The 19867-nt window shown below is 40.4% G+C and overlaps 1 protein-coding gene across 1 annotated transcript in view; it reads right to left on the bottom strand.

The window, feature by feature from the left end:
• LOC149316821 (ras and Rab interactor 2-like) overlaps window positions 1-13099 on the bottom strand; it is a 96982-nt gene extending 83883 nt beyond the window's left edge. The window contains exon 1 of the mRNA XM_089516345.1: window positions 12682-13099. The gene's annotated coding sequence lies outside the window, so the exon portion shown is untranslated. The remainder of the gene's footprint in view (window positions 1-12681) is intronic.
• Window positions 13100-19867: the final 6768 nt, after the last annotated feature.

Raw genomic sequence — 19867 nt, 5'->3', positions numbered from 1 at the left:
CCCCAATGATTCCCTATGGGCAAGCAATCCCCACTGTATCCCTATGGGCAAGCAATCCCCACTGTATCCCTATGGGCAAGCAATCCCCACTGTATCCCTATGGGCAAGCAATCCCCACTGTATCCCTAAGGGCAAGCAATCCCCACTGTATCCCTATGGGCAAGCAATCCCCACTGTATCCCTATGGGCAAGCAATCCCCAATGTATCCCTATGGGCAAGCAATCCCCACTGTATCCCTATGGGCAAGCAATCCCCAATGATTCCCTATGGGCAAGCAATCCCCACTGTATCCCTATGGGCAAGCAATCCCCACTGTTTCCCTATGGGCAAGCAATCCCCACTGTATCCCTATGGGCAAGCAATCCCCACTGTATCCCTATGGGCAAGCAATCCCCACTGTATCCCTATGGGCAAGCAATCCCCACTGTATCCCTAAGGGCAAGCAATCCCCACTGTATCCCTATGGGCAAGCAATCCCCACTGTATCCCTATGGGCAAGCAATCCCCAATGTATCCCTATGGGCAAGCAATCCCCAATGTATCCCTATGGGCAAGCAATCCCCAATGTATCCCTATGGGCAAGCAATCCCCACTGTATCCCTATGGGCAAGCAATCCCCACTGTATCCCTATGGGCAAGCAATCCCCACTGTATCCCTATGGGCAAGCAATCCTCACTGTATCCCTATGGGCAAGCAATCCCCACTGTATCCCTATGGGCAAGCAATCCCCAATGATTCCCTATGGGCAAGCAATCCCCACTGTATCCCTATGGGCAAGCAATCCCCACTGTATCCCTATGGGCAAGCAATCCCCACTGTATCCCTATGGGCAAGCAATCCCCACTGTATCCCTATGGGCAAGCAATCCCCAATGATTCCCTATGGCCAAGCAATCCCCACTGTATCCCTATGGGCAAGCAATCCCCAATGATTCCCTATGGCCAAGCAATCCCCACTGTATCCCTATGGGCAAGCAATCCCCACTGTATCCCTGTGGGCAAGCAATCCCCACTGTATCCCTATGGGCAAGCAATCCCCACTGTATCCCTATGGGCAAGCAATCCCCACTGTATCCCTATGGGCAAGCAATCCCAAATGTATCCCTATGGGCAAGCAATCCCCACTGTATCCCTATGGGCAAGCAATCCCCACTGTATCCCTATGGGCAAGCAATCCCCACTGTATCCCTATGGGCAAGCAATCCTCACTGTATCCCTAAGGGCAAGCAATCCCCACTGTATCCCTATGGGCAAGCAATCCCCAATGATTCCCTATGGGCAAGCAATCCCCACTGTATCCCTATGGGCAAGCAATCCCCAATGATTCCCTATGGGCAAGCAATCCCCACTGTATCCCTATGGGCAAGCAATCCCCACTGTATCCCTATGGGCAAGCAATCCCCAATGATTCCCTATGGCTAAGCAATCCCCACTGTATCCCTATGGGCAAGCAATCCCCAATGTATCCCTATGGGCAAGCAATCCCCAATGATTCCCTATGGCCAAGCAATCCCCACTGTATCCCTATGGGCAAGGAACCCCAATGATTCCCTATGGGCAAGCAATCCTCAATGATTGGTAGTTTGTGGTGGTTTGAGTGTTGGACTATGACTCTGAAAATTCGGGTTCACTTCCCTTCTCAGCCATGAAATGCAGTGGATGACCTGTCCTTGGGCAAGTCCCATGCTCTCAGCCTCAGGGGAAGGCATCCTCCTCTGAACAAATCTTGCCAAGAAAACCCCATGATAGGATCACCCTGAGTTGGAAATTACTTGAAGGCACACAACAATAACAACAAATAAATATCATCATCATTTCTGTGTGACATAACATTTGCAAGGGTTGTTCATGCATGGGTCTTTGTGCTTCCTTACTTACACTTCAGACAACACACACCTTGTTCCAATTCAGTCTACATTCCTGATATGGGCAGGATTTTCATTCCATAGTAAAGTCCAAAATTTAAAACAACAGTGATTGGATATGATTCCACTTCCCTGTGCACCCATAGAAAGTGTTGTTCTCAGCAAGTGCATGCTATTTCTGGTGTCATAATGATAATGATAATATGGGTACTTCTTCATACCCCAACTCCTCCTTCCTCTACTTTTCCCACTTTCTCACCTTTGTTTAGATTAATTGCTGGTAATTTAACAGTAACAAATGTCAGTTGAACAATGGGATAATCAGAGTCTGTCCATTCATGCCAGTTTTGTCTAGGTTCATCCATATATCTGCTCTGTCCATCTTTCTTTCTTTGTGCATGTGTAAGTCGGAGAGAAATAATATTGATTTCAAAATCCACTTTGGTGCTTCCTAGAAATATTGTTGGCAAAATTTCTACAAAATCACTCTGTTTCTAAAAATATAAATCCACACTATTAATCTGTGCAGAGTAGGGGTTGGTATGAAACCTTTCTTCTATGTCCCACCATTTCCCATATGGAGGCATGGCAACCTTAACATTTTGTATATGTATATCATAAGGAGATACAAATAAATACTAATGTTTGTGTTTAGTTTTGCCTGCAAAATGACTCATTCTGCACCTTTATATGCCCTTACTGTATAGTTAATGCAGAGACAAGATACCCAAAAGCATCTTGTGTAGGATGACAAAATTGCCCTCCCTCCCCAATTGCCTATTTATGTTTATTATGGGAGAATAGCTCCCTCTCCATGAATGAAAAACAGTTTTTGCCTGGTAATGGGGATGGGGAGGGTATGTATTAAGGATTGTTAGTCCAGAGGTGATGGGGATCAAGAAATGCATAGAAAGGGACAAAATTGGATATCTTAATCTGAACATGGCTGATGCTGCTTGTCAGTTGAAAGGTGGATCAGGGAACAAGGATTTAGCCTGTGCTGTTTGGGGTTGCACTCCCCCTGAAAGCTCAGGTTTGTAGCTTGGGTATAATCTTTGGGGTCATTCAGACATCATTTCTTGTAGTGAGATGATGCAAATAATCTCACTGACACATTCCGGGTTGGTTATTCACACTATGGAACCGCATCGATGCACATCTCTGGAAGTTCAGTTGCTTATACATGCAAGCATTTACATAAAGATGGAGTCAACAATGTAAATGCCTTCAGAACACATTTAAGGCATGCAGCTTTTCATTCTGGGTCTTTTCGCATCGGTTATTGTCACTAGTGACAATGCAGATCTTTTTTTTTTTTTAAATTGAGGGAAAACCCTGATATTGATTATCCTAACATTAGGAGGAATTTCCTGACAGTAAGGGCTGTTCGACAGTGGAACACACTTTCTCAGAGTGTAGTGGCGTCTCCCTCCTTGGAGGTCTTCAAACGGAGGCTGGATGGACATCTGTTGGCGATGCTTTGATATGGATTTCCTGCATGGCAGGGGGTTGGACTGGATGGCCCTTGCGGTCTCTTCCAACTCTATGATTCTATGATTCTATGATTCTATGGATAAATGGATGTTTTGGCAGCCCCGACTCAAAACTTAATTGGGTGCATTCGGGATGCATGTGAAGAACAGAGATTCAACCCAGATTCATTCTGGTTTATTTTCACAGTGTGAATAACCTCTTTGACTCAGCCACATGAGCCTAGAGGCATAGGTGTTTTTCCACAGTTAAAGCCAGTGTGCCAGCTGCCCCAATTCCTGAAGATGCCAGTTGTGGCAAAGATGACACACAGCATTACACCCCATATGGATTACAATAACACTATGTAAGGCTGCCTTTGAAAACTACAGATCCAAAATACTACAGCCTGACTGTTGGCCAGGGCTGATAGCAGGGAACCTGTAACTCCTTTGTTGGAACAGCATCACTAGTTGGCAATTTGTTTCTGGGCACAATTCAAAATGTTGGTTATGACCTATAAATCCCTATGGCTAGGGTCCAGACTATCTGAAAGACTGTATCTTGCAATATAAGCCTGCTCAAGTTTTAAGATCCTTGTTGGAGAGCTTTCTCATGGTCCTCTCACCATCACAGGAGTGTTTGGTGAGGGCATGGGAGAGAGCCTTCTTGGTGGGCCGCTCCCAGGCTATAGAATTCCCTCCCATGGGAGGCTAGGTTGATCTCTTTTCTTTCTGCCAGCCGTGCAAAGACCTTTTTGTTTACCCAGGCCTTTGACTGTTAACTGGCTACAGCAGAATGTCTTTTAATTGAGATATGCTGTATTTTTGCCTTTGACTGACTGACTTTTTAACAGCTCACAATTTAAGTTTTTATACAAATATGACTATTTGTCTTTTAACTTTTGAATTACTCATTGTTTTTTAATTTTATTTATTTATTTGGAGGATTTATACCTTGCTCTTCAGCCACAATGACTCTCAGAGTGGCTTACATTTTTAAAAAATTATTATGAGCCAACTTAGATCTTATATTGAGAGAAAGGCAGGATATAAGTACATAAATAGATAGATCCCTTTCACACACATTTAAAAAAAAAGTTCTGAAAAGCATTGCTGTCACTGATAGTGATACACTGAGGAAATAAGGGGAATGTCTTAACATGATGATCTTTCAATATTTTGGAGAAGAAACATGGAATTAAATGGCAGGAAAAACAAATATATATCTGATAAATGTGGAAAGTAGAGCTTAAAAGGCAGGCATCTAAATAGTCCCTTTGTCAGTAGTGACAATTGTCTTTGGGGTTGTGATTCTGAGCACATTTATTAACACCAGGCATCCAGTGATGCTCCAAGGTACTGCTTTGCCTTCTTAAAGGTAATCACAAGTATTCCTCCTAATAGGAAAAAAATATATTACTGATAGGTTAGTTGCATTTATGCTGCTTTTAATATACTTTCTTCTCCTTTCGTGATTTGCTTGCAGGTCAGGGAAGGCTGGTTCACACTAGAAGGATGTGCTTCCTTTTCCCTCTGAATGCTAACTTTGTCCCACTTGTAGCAGCTGGAAGGGAAATGGTACTGAAGACTTGCCTTTCTGAAAGGAATTATTACCACGTCCTTTAGCAGTAGCCAAGATAATGTTTTTTAAAAACTGTCCCAGTAGTTTGTCAGGTGTCTTTAGCAGGATTCATTTGTTGCCTGGCTGCCATTGTGGTGCACTGGTTAGACCCAGGTTCAACATCTTGCTTGATCACAAAGTTTACTACGTAACTTGGGGCTAGTCATTCCCTCTCAGCCAAATCTACCTCACAGATCTACTTAATCTGTGCTGTTATATTTGCGGATTACAAAGGTTTCCATCTCAACTTTCTAAACCAAGTGCATTGAAGGCAAGTTAAAACAAAACAAAAACATTCAATGTAATAATAATAATAATAATAATAATATAATAATAAACAGTAGTTTATTGTAGTTTAACACAGCCATAAGAAAGGCAAAACTAATCGTACCTAGGGACATAAAGCTTCAGCTATTTTGTTCTTTCATGCTATAACAAGTAATTTTATTTTTTTTCTCCTTGCTATACAAGAACATCTGAAGATTTCGGTGCAGTTTTCAACATTATTTTGCCCTATGGGATATTTCTCCAACAATGAATGCATAGAAATAACTGTTGCTTTTGCAGAGAAAAACACAGAAAGCAAGATTTCTTTATATTCCTCCTGAATTGTATTGGTAGTTACAACTAGAGTCAATACAGTCAACAGAATTAACTTAAGTAGTGAGTTGCCCTTCAACAATTGATTCAATGGGTCTAGTTAGAATTAAATAATAAGGTTGCCTCCAAATGGTTTTTTAAAAAATTGTAGTCCGGGGTTTTGTTCCTATGATTTCTGATTTTATTTTGGAGACCCATATGGTATTTTCTTCATTCCCAAGTATTTTCTGGGAGCTTCCAGTATTACCAATAACTTGTCATTCCCACTCCTCAGGTAGGCTTAAATTAACCCAATATTTTCCAAAATGAAATATATCTGTACTTGCCTTGTGCATTTCTGCATTCTTGAAATTAGCTTAATTGACTGCCGCCAGTAAACACAGCTATTGTTTCCAGGACACAGCTTCAACAGAGATCAAGCGAAGGGAAGAGTAATGCTAGCCTTAAAACAAAATGATCCTAATGCTTATCCAGGGTAATATTGCTAAAACACTTTTGTACTTTGACTATAATTCCTGAATAATCATTAAAAAGGGCCCATTGGAAATTGGTGAAAATCAGTTTCTGAAATCTTGCATGAGACTGGATGTAACGTGATCAGTGTAGGGAGGGGAAGGACAAAAAGCAGGAAAGGGAAACTTGGCATATTTCAAGGAATAGACTGGATGAAACGCTCGAATAAACAGATACAATCAGAACAAAAAAAGAATTGGAAACTCAATACTTACAGAGACTTTTCTCCCCTTCTTAAGGTGCCTTAACAGGATTCAGGCCAGTGTATAATGTCTCAAGTTTAGAGATGCTTTCTATGTAGAAAACAAGTTTTTGAATATCCACCCCATATTTGCTATGGCGAAGATGTATGGGATTTAACTTAAATTTGTCAGAGAAATTTCCCAAAGTAAAGAGAATCTCACTGCCATTCCCCATTTTCTTGGTGGTATCATTAATTGTTAAGACCAGTGGCATTACTAGGGTTGGCATCACTCAGTGCAGTAACTCATGACGTTACACACCCCGACCTCCTCCCATTCCACACCATACAGAATCTTTATTAATGTTTTTTGTACGAATGTTACTTTTAAATCATAATTTCTGTATTATCACTGAATGTAATGGCAATAGTTGTGACAGGAACAGCTAGCAAAATTAAAATTACACCTTTAAATTACAATATCATATGCACAGCCTAAATGTATTTACATGTACATAGCTTCATGTGGTTAAATGGAAAATCTAGTAAGATGTGATGTCTCCAAGAAAATTGTAAAATAATTTTTTTTAAATGATTTCAAAATTTAAACCAAGGCCTCTCCTTTCTCCTCCTACTGAGCCTTGCCCTACTCACACCATCTCTTCCGCTGAGCTCCAGTGTTTTAAAGGGATGCAGGTGAATCCCACAGTTTGTTTCTGCCAAAAGGCAGGTGTTTGAGGGACAGTGGTGTCAACCCCTTTAGGGTGTCACCTGGTGCAGTCCATACTCCCAGCACTCACCTTGTGATTAAGACTGGTTAAAACATCATTTTTTGACAAAAGATGAGAAAATTAATGAATATGTTTATATTCTTAACAAAGCCCATGCTAAAATAATACCATATTAACTGCCAATGGAAAGTGAGTAATGAAAAGCTCAGGTATATTTCTCTGAGCTAGTTGTACTAACAGTTTGGATACCACAAAAGAAAAGGGAAAGGGAAAGCTCCTTCCTGTCCACCCATCACACCTCATACAGTAATAATGAGGAGGATTTCAGGAGTGGGACAGAGTTTTCAGACAAGTTTATATGTGTTGATTTGAGAATAAAAAGGGGTGATTGAACATGTTGATGGACTAACATAAAAACAACAAAATCTTCACGTAAGAAGGGATCTTCCCAATCCTTTTTGCACACCTTTTCTAACTACAAGCTATCTTGTATGGCTGATAAGATAGCTAGTCGTGTTAGTGTGGAGTAATCCTGTTAGTGTGTGGAACCAACACAGAGTCCTGTGGCATCTTAGACCAATGTGTTATAGCATAGAGTTTGTGGATAACACCCTGCCCTTGGTAGATTTGTTCGTGTTTATGGACCACAGGACTCTTTGGGGCCGAACAGACCCAAAAGCCGGCTTCCAGGCAGCTTGGGAGCATGGCATTTTGACACCACACGCCCGGAAGCCACCCAGCGGCTCAGATGGGAAGGCTTCAAGCCACTACGGGGCCATGGTGTTTTAATGCCGCGTGCCCCCAGAACAGTTTGAAGCTGGCCTGGGGTTGCAGTGGGGCTGCCTAAGGCGTCTTTTTACCAGCCCAAAAAGGAGCAGATCTTTCCCACTCCTATTTGGACTGGATCTGGGGCAGATTGGGGCCACAGTGTGTGGATGCCATGGCTCTGGGGTGAGTGGGTCCAGGGTGGCCCCAATCCACCCTTTTGGGGTGGGCTGTTAGGACCTTTTTTGTTTTCACCACCTTACAAGGTTCCTGAAATAACTTTTGGGAGTGCATGCTTGAAAGCAAAACACACCAATTTTATTAAAAATGCCACTCTATTCCATGCCAGTTCCTAGAGTGCTAAGACTAGTAGATGGAGAGATTTAACTTAGCAGGTAAGTGCCTGCTCAAAGGCTACAATCCTATTCTACTTCGCACTGACCTATGTGGAGCTGACCTATGAGTAGAAATGGACAGGATTTCATTGTTACATGTTGTGGAAATGTAGGAAATTTACCTAAAGTTATTAAATATCTACACTTGGGGTGAGAAGCCAGCTCCTTAATTTGCCTCCAGTTTAAGAGAATTGTTATAGTGCAGTCTTATATGTATCTATTCAGACATAGATCTCATTGAGTTACTCCTAAATAAGTATACATGGGATTATAAACTCAGTTGCTTTGTTTAGCATGATCTGAGACAGGGGCAAAGGCTTTCTTGCCCTATTCAGATGATTTTTTTAGCACGACTATCCAAATAATCTCACTAATGCGTTCCAGTTCTGTTGTTCACACTACTTTTTTTGGAACTGTATCTCTGTGCATTGCTGCAAGTTCTGTTGCTCACATATGCCAGCACTTGAATAAAGATATAGTCAATGATGCAGATATATTTGAAATTATTCAAGGCATGCAGAGTTTTATCCCGGTTTATCCCAGGTCTATTTGCATCAGTTATTCATACAGCCAACAATGAGACTCTTTTAGGAAAACTCGAGGAAAACAAGATCTATTATCCCAGGTTAAGTGAATAATAGATTCAACCCACATTCTACTAGGATTATTTTCACTGTTTGAATAACCCCTACGACGCACTTTAACAAACTTCTTCCTGCAGATGCGGATTCCTCACATCACAAACCAAGATGCTGATGTTTCTGATTATCAGAATGTTTCTGATAAAGGGTCTTAACATTACATTACTTTCTGAGGTTATATCATTTTGTCCACACTTTCAACTTGGTAAGCAGAGTAAAGTCTTTACATTCATAAACGCTGTATTGTAGCAAGATACATCACTAGAATCAAGTGACGGAACATTAAAAGCAATTCATTTTTTTCTTGATATGTTCAGGTAATGTTTTTAGTTTTTTATACTTATAACATCTTTAAAAAACATAGATATACAGAGCTCTGATTTCATGTTACCAGCAAACAGAGGAATGCATGCTCCCACTTCTGTAAAATTTGTAACTTAGACAAGCCAGTGGAACATCTATGAAGATTAGAAACTCTCTACAATAAACTGTAAAAACAAATGTACAAAAGGAAATACCCGAATTCATAAATAGTTGTACAAGTACAGCAAAATTAAACATTTTTTTTTGGGGGGGGGGGGGGGAATCAACTTTTTTTTACATCTATACCCCTTTAATGTTTCAGAATCATTTTAGGAATGGGTTTACTGAATAAAAGTTTTATTATAACAAACATTTCATGATTTATTTCTGCTGGAAAGTGCTGGCTATTATACATTAAAAGTTATATTACAATCTATGTGCACTATCATATTTATACTTAATCTACGTCTACCATATTCCTGATAACAGGAAACAACACTGAATCATCAGTATATTTGCTTACACAACTAGTAATTTGATTTCAGAGATAGAACTGTATATCATATTTATTGCTGTGCTTCTGGAAGCCTAGAAGCAAGGGACAAAGTATATTAGGAGAAAATCATCCTTTTTCTATTAGCTTTTTAAAAACGGGACAAAGAATTTAGGAACTGTATCCAATAGTATTCTCTCCAGAAGCAAAGATAATTAAACTGAGGGTGCCGTACTTTGGACATATCATGATGTGATTCACTGGAAAATATAATAATACTTGGTAATGGTAGAAGGTAGTAGAAAAAATGGAAGACTATGGTACATTGCAACCACGGTGGATAGATGCAACCATGGAAGCCATGATTCTGAATTTGTAAGACCTGAGCAGGGCAATTAATGACCTGAGATCATGGCAGTCTCTCATGTATAGGGTTGCCATAAGCTGAAGTAAACTAATAACAACAAAAATCTAATAGTAATAGAGCATACATAGGCTATATAGTTTATGTGGCCCATCAAGACAAGCTGGGTCTACAAAGAACTTGATAACTTCTCTAGTTTTACAGGCTTCCTGGAATGGCAAAAATATCTGCGCACACATGGGTATGTGTTTGGCCTGATAACTGACATCTTGGGCAGGTCTGATAAGAATTTTGTTTTGTTACATAAGCAAAAGCATATGTTTAAAAAGCATATGCTTTTCCCCTCCTCCTTTCTAAGGGTGGATTTTGAAGGGAGCATATATTTATTCCTAAAGCCTCACAAGTGATATTGATTTTGCCCATCTCCAACACTACCTACAGCTGTGAAAAGACAGGTATTTATTGTAATGGGATTTATTTAATGTCCCATATTTATTGGAATGGATTTCAAGTCCATTGAATGCTTGCAAATTCTGACAATCCATACTATTAATATTGGCTGAGCTTTAAAAGCAAGTGGAAAGGAACACAACCTAATCAGATTAACTTCAGAGGGACTCTCTGCTGTTGTGTTTTGCAGGACTTTTCACCATAGCTCTGCCCCATACAAGTTCTAGTCCTGCTGTGCTAGATCATGGTTCACATGGAATTCTTTTGATGCTGCATTCATGTGGGTACTCAAAACAGGATACACAAGCAATTGCCTCATCATGCAGTATGCTCCCCAGTGTCTGGCTTTCAGCAGTACACTGTTTCTGTACACTAGAGCTAGATAACCTTTAGCTTTGAAGGCCAGAGGTTGGGAAACTAGATATTTGGGACTGCAACTCCTTGATGGCTGTGGCTTCTTAAGCCAAAGCCAAAATAATGATGATGATTATGATGATCATAATGGTCCCATGTTAATTGACATCAAGTCATCTTTGACATATGGCTGGCAAACCTATGAGCAAGAGACCTCGAAGACACCTTTGCTAAGGTCTTGCAAATGCAGGACTGCGGCTTCCTTGATCGGCTCCAGCTACCAGTCCTCTTTTCCTACAACTTTACCAAGCATTATTGTTAGCCTCCATAACCCATTTTTAAAGCCCTCTAAGCTTGCAGTCATCAATCATGATCATGAATTCCATTCTGTAGATTCCAGATGGGAAATGAAACTGTATTAAACAGTGTGACCCGAAGCAGATTTATTCAGAGCTGAGCTCAGTCAATACGTGTGTTTAGGATTACAGGGCAAGGTTCATTTTAAAAGCTTTTGGAAACAGTAACAGCAATCCTTAGTGAAACCAAAGTGCTGACTTCTCAAAGGAATAAATTTCTTGTCAGTGAACTATATTCTTCTTTCTGTTAGTATCTCTAGATTACTTTGTTGCAAGTGTAAAATATGCTCCCAGTTGGTTGGTGAAAACTGATATCTGTATAACATGACAATGAATTTGTATCTGAAATTGTTTTTAACAATTATTAATAATTGTATTTTGCAATAATAATTTTTCAAGTTATTTTGTATGGTAGTCAACGACTGAATAAATCTTACTACTACTTTCAAAGCTGGTGCAGACTAGTGAGGATAAGGCTCAAAGAAACCCTTCTTGTGTGTAAGGTGCTCATTGGGCTGCACTATTAATATTAATAAATGTTCTTCTGCCCCCTTTCTAATATCCAGAATGATGTCTAGGGATGCTATTCTTCACTAATTTTCTTCTTGAAAGAAGCAATGAGCAATTTTAGCTGCCAGAAAGTCTGTGAAAACCACATAATTCAGGATTTATTCTACCCAAAATTCACATGTAGTTGTTTTGCGTAGAAGACATTCTTTTCTGTGCAGGGAACAGCATCTTGTGCACTGGAAATTTCTTCACAGAAAAAGTGTTTCCTGTGTAGAAAATCTGTTTTCAAAGCAAATGAACCATAAGGAAAGTTTGTGCAGAAGATGTCTCAAAGCTGTGAACATTCTCCTCAGTCCATTTTTTTCAGCCATTTTTTTTTTGGTATTTTCAAATATTCTTTCCACCACATACTCTCAAAAGTGAAAAAAAAATTGCTTGAGATCTTAAATGGTGTTTAAATATTGTAAATCTACACTACATTACCAAGTGATGGTTGTAATGTACCGTCCTTCTGTTGAATACCAAAGTTGAGACTGCCATGGTTGGCTTAGCTGGTGACCTTGGTCTGGGCATCAACAGGGATAGTGAGACCCTGTTGGTGCTGCTGGACCTCTCAGCGGCTTTCAACAAAATTGGATCACAACATCCTCTTGGAACACTTGAGAGAGTTAGGAATTAGAGGCAATGCATTGCAATGGTTCCGTTCCTTCCTCTCGGGCAGATTTCAGAGGGTGATGCTCGGGACAGTTGCTCAGCAAACAAAGAGCTTAATTGTGGCGTCTCTCAAGGCACCATCCTGTCCCCGACGCTATTTAATATATATATGAAGCCGCTGGGAGAGATCATCCAGAGACATGGGAGTGGGGTGTTATCAGTACGCTGATGACACTGAGATATATTTTTCCATGTCTCAGTCTACAGCTTTGACTTCAGATGTCATCTGTCCTCTCAATGAATGACTTAAAGCGGTAATGGACTGGATTGGACTGGAATGTCTTAAAGCAGTAATGGACTGGATGAGAAAAAACAGATTAAAATTTAATCCAGACAAAACATAGGTACTTACAGTAGGGGCCCCAAACCTGGTATTGGGATAAAACCTCCACTCCTAGATGGGGGTCACACTCTCCTCAAAGGACTGTGTTCACAGCTCTAGACTCATTGCTCCAACTGACAAATCAGGTAAATGTGACGGTCTGGAGTGCCTGTTATCAGCTTTGGCTGATACGCCAGCTGTGCCCTTTCCTGGAAGTGAGGGACCTAGAAAGTGTGGTGCCCATGCTAGTAACCTCACAACTCAGTTTCTGCTATGCACTCTACATGGGGCTACCCTTGTGCTTAGTTCAGAAACTCAAATAGTGCAGAACATGGCAGCCAGGTTGGTTTCTGGTAAAGCCAGAAGCAATCATATTACACCTATTTTAAAATTGCTCCACTGGCTGCCCATTAGTTTCCAGGCGCAGTGCAAGGTGTTGGTTATGGCCTTTAAAGCCCTAAATGGCCTGGGTCCAACCTATCTTCGAGACCACCTCCTTCTGTATAATCCCTCTGCACACTCAGGTCCTCTGGGAGGAATTTATTACAGCCTATAAAAACCAGGCTGACTGCAACCACCCAGAAGACCTTTTTGTCAACTGCTCCCAGATTATGGAATGGCCTGCCAGAGGAGATCCGTCACATTACCAACTTAAACAGGTTTTTAAAAGCTGTTAAGACGGATCTCTTCCGGCAGGCCTTTCCCAAATAGATAACAGGCACAAAAATCGGAACCCATTACCCCTCTGAATCTGTTATAGCCACTGTTTGATTTGTTTATTTTAAAGTATGTTTTAAACTGTGAATTGTTCAATTGTTATTTTAGGGGTGGGGGTGGGATACTGGGATATGGAATTGTACTGTTTTAATTTGTAAGCTGCCCTGGTTCTCTCGGATGAGGTGGGATAGAAATAAAAAAGTTATTTTATTATTTGTATTTACCTACCCATGTACCTGAATATTGTTGCATTGTGCAATGGGGGATGCACAGTGGCTCTTTCCACAATCCCAGTGAATCAAGTGGTACACTGAAAGCACTAGCAAACAGCTATGCAAGAGTCCAAGAGTGTGAAGCTGTATATAAAATGGTTACACTTGTAGAATTCTGCTTATGCAACTGTGAGCTTAAAACAAGCTTTACTAAATGCCCCCAAAAGTACAACCATCTGTGTAATGGAAATTATGTATGTGTAAAACATCAACAGGATGCCAGCCATATTATGTTACATATGTAACAGGCACAGTTCTCTAAGAGGCGTTCCGATGCAAATTCCACTTGAAGGTTCAAGGTCTGCATAACAACACAGTACTCTTCTTGTACTGTTCCTGTTTCTTTCAATGAAACTCACACCAGAGAACTTTCCAGTGAAATCCATGCCACATGATTAATTCTTTGCCCTTCTTTACTGCATAATCACATTAAAAATGTACTACAGGAAAATCAAATTCACACAGTTGCTAAGAAGTAAGTAATTACCCATGTAATTACTACAATCCCCCAACATTTCACAAGTCCAGTTTCCGGAGTGAAGGGGTTTGCTGACATTCACTATGAACCATCTTTTCAGCACCTACATGGCCTTTTAGGAGTTCTACATGTGAGGGTTAGACATGAGAGTAAGAACCCATAGTTACTCTCCCCACTCCTCATTTACAATAGAAGCTGCAGAAGGAAATAGCAGTAGGTCTGTCCACATAAATCCACTTGGATTTTTGCTTGTTTGTGTATCATCACAAATGTGCAGTTTCTGTATGAGTGTGACTGGAAATGGGCTGAAAGCTATTCAAACCATTTGTATGGAAGAAATATCTTCTTTTTCTAATGACAAAGAAAATAAATTTCTGCCACATTTTAGGTCATTCATGGGATGTCAAACATTTCCTCTATCATTGCGAATACAGATCTGCTGGACAAATCTAATTGTAAAATGCAAATGCTTTAATTTTGTAGTTTTTAGATCCGGTCCCAGAAAACACAGATAAATAATCGATCTGAAAACATTCTATTGTTTCTTTAATTTTTTTCTCATTTTTATTGAAACACCAGGGTTCACAAGAAAGGGGTTGTGGGGATGGAGACAAGTGACCCCTTGGTGCCTTTTACCAACACATGCATGCACACACGATAGTACTACCAAAACCTGAGCCATTAGTACCTTGAGCTGCGTATTTAAAAAAACAAAACAGAAATATAGATTGAGAGCAGGAAAGAGGTACAATCAATATGCACCATACAGAGGTGTGTCAGCTTTAGGCTGTGTGTGTGCGAATTATTTCATATATATGAGTAAGTCAAATAGTAATACAATGGATTATTTTGGATCAGTTCAGAAGCTGACACAAATGATGCCAAAGGCCATAGAATAGCTTTTTTTTTTTTTTTTTAAATCAAACCAGAAGTTGGCACAATTGATGCAAAAAGCCACAGTCCACCAGAAAATTATCTTGCACAATGGCCTTTGCAATAAATGATTACACACTTAGCATTTCCTTGATGTTTGCACAGGACATCTTTCTGGCCTATTGTGCCTGGTGTGTTTGTGGGGCTTTGATACAGGAAAGCACAAAAGCAGATGGCTCATTTAGAGTGGTGTTCTTATAAAATTAAAGCAGATGCTCCAATTTAATTATCAGTATACATATCCTCCACAATAAGGATTGCTTCCCTGATACAAAACCTACATTCTCTGTTAAAAATAAATAAAATAAATACACAAATAATTGTCCAGACCACTGCACACAAATTAAATCTTTCCTCATATTCAAAGAATGAAAATGTCAATTTAGCAATAACACTAACTTTAAAAATACTACAAAAGTTACAAAGATAACATATGCCCAACTAGATCTGACACATTATACACGCCTCTGCCGTACTTTATTTTCATTGATTTCCTGATACAAATATGAAAAACTAGCAATTGTCATATTCTATGTTTATAAATGTGAATTTTTTTTTAGTTCTTGGCAACAGTTATCAGCTCAACAGCAGCCATAACCAGCTTGTTTTCTGTTCAGATGGCAGCCAGCTACCATGGGGTAGAGTGTGGTAGTAGGGCTTCATATAATACAAAGGGTGTAAGGTACAAAGCGGAATATAAATCTATGCCTCTTAATTTTAAAAAAATAAGGACAGAAATATGTCCAACTATCTATGTGTACAACTGATTTGCTTTAAATATAATTTAGTGCAGGATGTCCACTATTCAAGAGCATTTAAGTATTTATGGAAAGCAGTTATCAAACTGGGTTAGCAATAGCCTGTGTTTGTCTTCTGGTGGACTGCACTAAAACAATGGGCAGTACTCATTTTGCATACCAAACAGGTCAGGTATGATTTAGGTAAAGAAGATAAATTTTGTCTGTGCCTAGTGCAAGCTCCACTTCAAAAATGCTACCTTGTCCTTTGGGAACTTTAATATCGTAAAAGTACAAAATATACAGTTACTTATTTTCTAGCTACCAGTTGATATGTAAACCATTAATAGGCTGAAAGAAACAAATAGATTAATTCCATCTGTCCGGCACTATTCTGTAAATTCTAAAACTACCTCCTAGCATGCAATTACAGTGTGAGACAAAACATTTGTAGACATGGAGGAAGACCAAACAGAAAGAAACAGATTGTGGCACCAAAGATCTGTGCTTATGCTACAGTAAAACACACCCACTTACAAGCAAGGGACCACAAAAACACTGAAGCATCTGTGGTCAGACAGCTCCGTCAATAAAAATTTGGATTATATACAAGGAGGGACCTAGAAGACACTGCAATGAGACAGGGGAGGAAACTAGATGTAGTCCTCTCTCCTTTCCCCCCACCCAGATGCCTCAATCTGTATTCCTCCTAAAGTATAAATCAGTGAGGGGTCTCCCCCTTGTCCTTTGTCCTTCCTCTGATCTCCACTATCAAACCCAGTGCATAAATGATAGCAATGTGGCATTGAAAACCTAGGAAAAGTTAGGCATTGTTGAGTTCTACTTATTTAAAGCTGAATTCAACAGTATCTAACTAAGCTTCATCTACACTTAATGGAAGGAAGTGGGAATAAAATAGTTTGTGCCACTTTTGACTGCAGAAGAGGGTTAAAAAAAACAACAACCACCATCTTCCCCAAAAGTAGAAAACTAGTACAGCAGGGGAATAAACCTGAATACAATAAATTTCCCTGGTGTGCCAGGGTTTTCCCTCTGTTCCAGGCAGGTGTGTGTGTCTTACACACCTGCAGAGTAAAGTGACGCTACCATCCTGGGATCTGAGTATCTTACTTTGCTATGTATGGACCTGTACAGACAAGGCCAAAATAAAGGTGCTTTGGGTGACTTTGGAGGTTTAAATGATGCATGCCTCCTAAGAGTCTGGAGGTAGCCCCAAAGCCACGCTCCTGTCCTTGCATGGCTTTGGTGTGGCTTCCGGACTCTTAGGAAGCATGCATCATTTAAACAGCATGCATCCAAAGTCACCTGAAGCAGCTTTATTTTGGCCTGTCTGTACGGGGCCGGTCTGTACCAGGCTTTGAAATGTCTACCTTTTTCTGAACGTGAAGCAATCTAAAGCCTTTCGTACATTGAACGACACATGTGGAAGTCATACAAAAGTGGGTTTCCGGTTTACATATGTGATCAGGATAGAAGCAGGGGGACAACTTTATGTATGACCCTTTTTGTATGTATGACACTTCACTAAAATCAATGTGGAACATCCCTGTATGTAAGAGACTGCTTGATTACCCCAATAATGTAACTTTATTGCTTAGTATAATATTTAGTATTATTTCTCAAATACATCAAAAAAATTGGAAAGCTTTTCAAATTGATCATGGAAAGATAAGGATGCCCCTGGCTGAATTCTGCATATTCATAATAGTAGGGCTTTACTTGTGACAGAGTGAGATCATGCTAGCATACTAGGTATTAGCATATTTTAGCATTGTTAGTCACATTGCAACTTTCTGAAAGGAAGGGATTTATTTTAAAAGACAAAAAAAAAAAAAACCATCTGGAGGAAACATTCTCATGTGAAGTCGAAGGCTTTCATGGCTGGCATCCATGGTTTTTTGTGGGTTTTTCGGGCTATGCGGCCATGTTCTAGAAGATTTTCTTCCTGACGTTTCGCCAGTATCTGTGGCTGGCATCATCAGAGAATTCTCTGATGATGCCAGCCACAGATGCTGGCGAAACGTCAGGAAGAAAATCTTCTAGAACATGGCCACATAGCCCGAAAAACCCACAAAAAACCATTGATAACATTCTCACTCCTGAGACTGGCATAAGCAAGTACTTTCAGTAATTATTTTTAACGTTTTAGCATTACCATGTTGCTTTTAAAAAGTACAAGCAGACACAGTGTGTAAGAACTGTCTCTATTTTACATGTATGCTTAAACTATCATACGTAGGAAGGTACCCTTAAAAGTATGTGTGAAAAGGGAAATCAAACCAAAGGGAAGGCTTACATTGCAATACATGTTCATGTGTTCCCTTAAATTACACCTCAGAATGGGAATCATGCCTCTTTTCAACAAATATACAGTATCTCTCTCACGAGCCTAGGAAGAAAATGTACCAGCTTCAGAGGAACTTCAAACTCTGCCTCACTATAGCATTCACCCATAGTTGCTCAAATGTACCCCTAGGAAGACAGCAGGGTATATCATCATTACATCATCATCATGAGGAAATTCAACATATTCTTGCTCAGCAGTGGTACTTAGAATATGTGCTACAATGTCATATTTTTTTCATAAAAATATAAGAGGCAAGCTGGAACAGAACAAAAGTCTATCCAATCCACCATTCTGTTCATATCATGTCGAACCAGATGCCTAGTTGGAAGCCCACTGGCAGGATGTGAGTGGAATGGCCAGTCTCCCTCTTGTATTCTGCGGCAGCATATACCCAGATGCACTGCCTCTAAGTCTTGGAGGAGGTATACTATCATCCTGACTAGAGCCCATTGATAGCCCTACCATCCTCCATGAAGTCATCCCAGACCCGTTTAAAACCGCCCATGTTGACAGCCATCATTGCTTCTCCACTTGCCTTGTGTCCTACAACTTAAGCAATAGCAATAGCAAGTACAGGCGTCCCCCGGGTTACGAAATTAATTCGTTCCGGCGCCATTTTCGTAACCCGGAAGTCTTTCGTTAGCCGAATCCCCATAGGCGCTAATGGGGAAAAGCCGCGTTTTGGTGCGAAATAGCGCCGAAAAGCACCAAAACTTTTTTCGCAAGCCGGGGAAACCTTCGTAACCCGGAAATAATTAATTAATGTTTTTTTTTTCGTAACCCGAAAAATTCGTAACGCGGCGCGTTCGTATCCCGGGGGACGAGTGTACATTTCCATACTGCTTTTCGGTGCACTTAAGCACGCCCTAAGAGGTTTACAATATGTAAGCTAATTTTCCCCAACAAGCTAGGTATGCATTTTAGCAACCTACAGAAGGATGCAAGGCTGAGTGGACCCTGGAGCCCTGCCTGGGATCGAACTCACAACCTTGTGGCCGTGAATGGCTGCAGGGTCCTCTTCCTGCAGACTCTCAAGAACTGCTTAGTCCACTCCATTTTTAACTTAGGAAGATTATGCCAACAGTTACTTTCAACAAAATGCTTGAGGTCAGGTGCCAATATCCCTGAAATTTTAAAACTAGCTTCCTGATACCACAAGCACTTTAGATCCCCGCTTCCCCTTCTGAACAGTCCCACACCACACCATCATGTCATGCAGGAACATGCTTTTGAAATGGAAAGGAGTGTCATAAGAAGTTTGTGATATGACTCAGTGGGTCAGTGCTACTAACAAAGAATTCTACTGGGATAACTTGGAGCTGCTTAGTCACAGCCAGGCTTTCCATGTATCTGCCTTGTTCAAGGATAAAATAAGGGGTAAGGAACTCCTATTTTAACATGAAAAAGTGCAGGTGAGAGGAGTAGAACCAATCTTATTAGATGTTTCTGGCACATCTTTCTCAACCTGCCCAGAAGAGGGCTTGAAATGACAGAGAACAATGAACTACCTCACTGAGGAATGTCCAGTTCACGTTATCTGCATGCACATTTTGTTTTAAATGTTAGTGTTTTGTGCATAAAAGGTGCAGACACCTGCAGAAAACAAACATGGTTTCCTCAACCACATCAGCTTAGTTCCTCAACAGTAGTCACTGTTGGACTATACAGTTGGCCCTTCGCTGTTGGACTATATAGTCGGCTTGCAAATGTT

Source organism: Sceloporus occidentalis, unplaced genomic scaffold (assembly GCF_023333645.1).
Source record: "Sceloporus occidentalis isolate IW3139 unplaced genomic scaffold, rSceOcc1.0.p SCAF_3, whole genome shotgun sequence".
NCBI classification, from domain to species: domain Eukaryota; kingdom Metazoa; phylum Chordata; class Lepidosauria; order Squamata; family Phrynosomatidae; genus Sceloporus; species Sceloporus occidentalis.
This window is presented reverse-complemented; position numbering and strand designations above follow the sequence as displayed.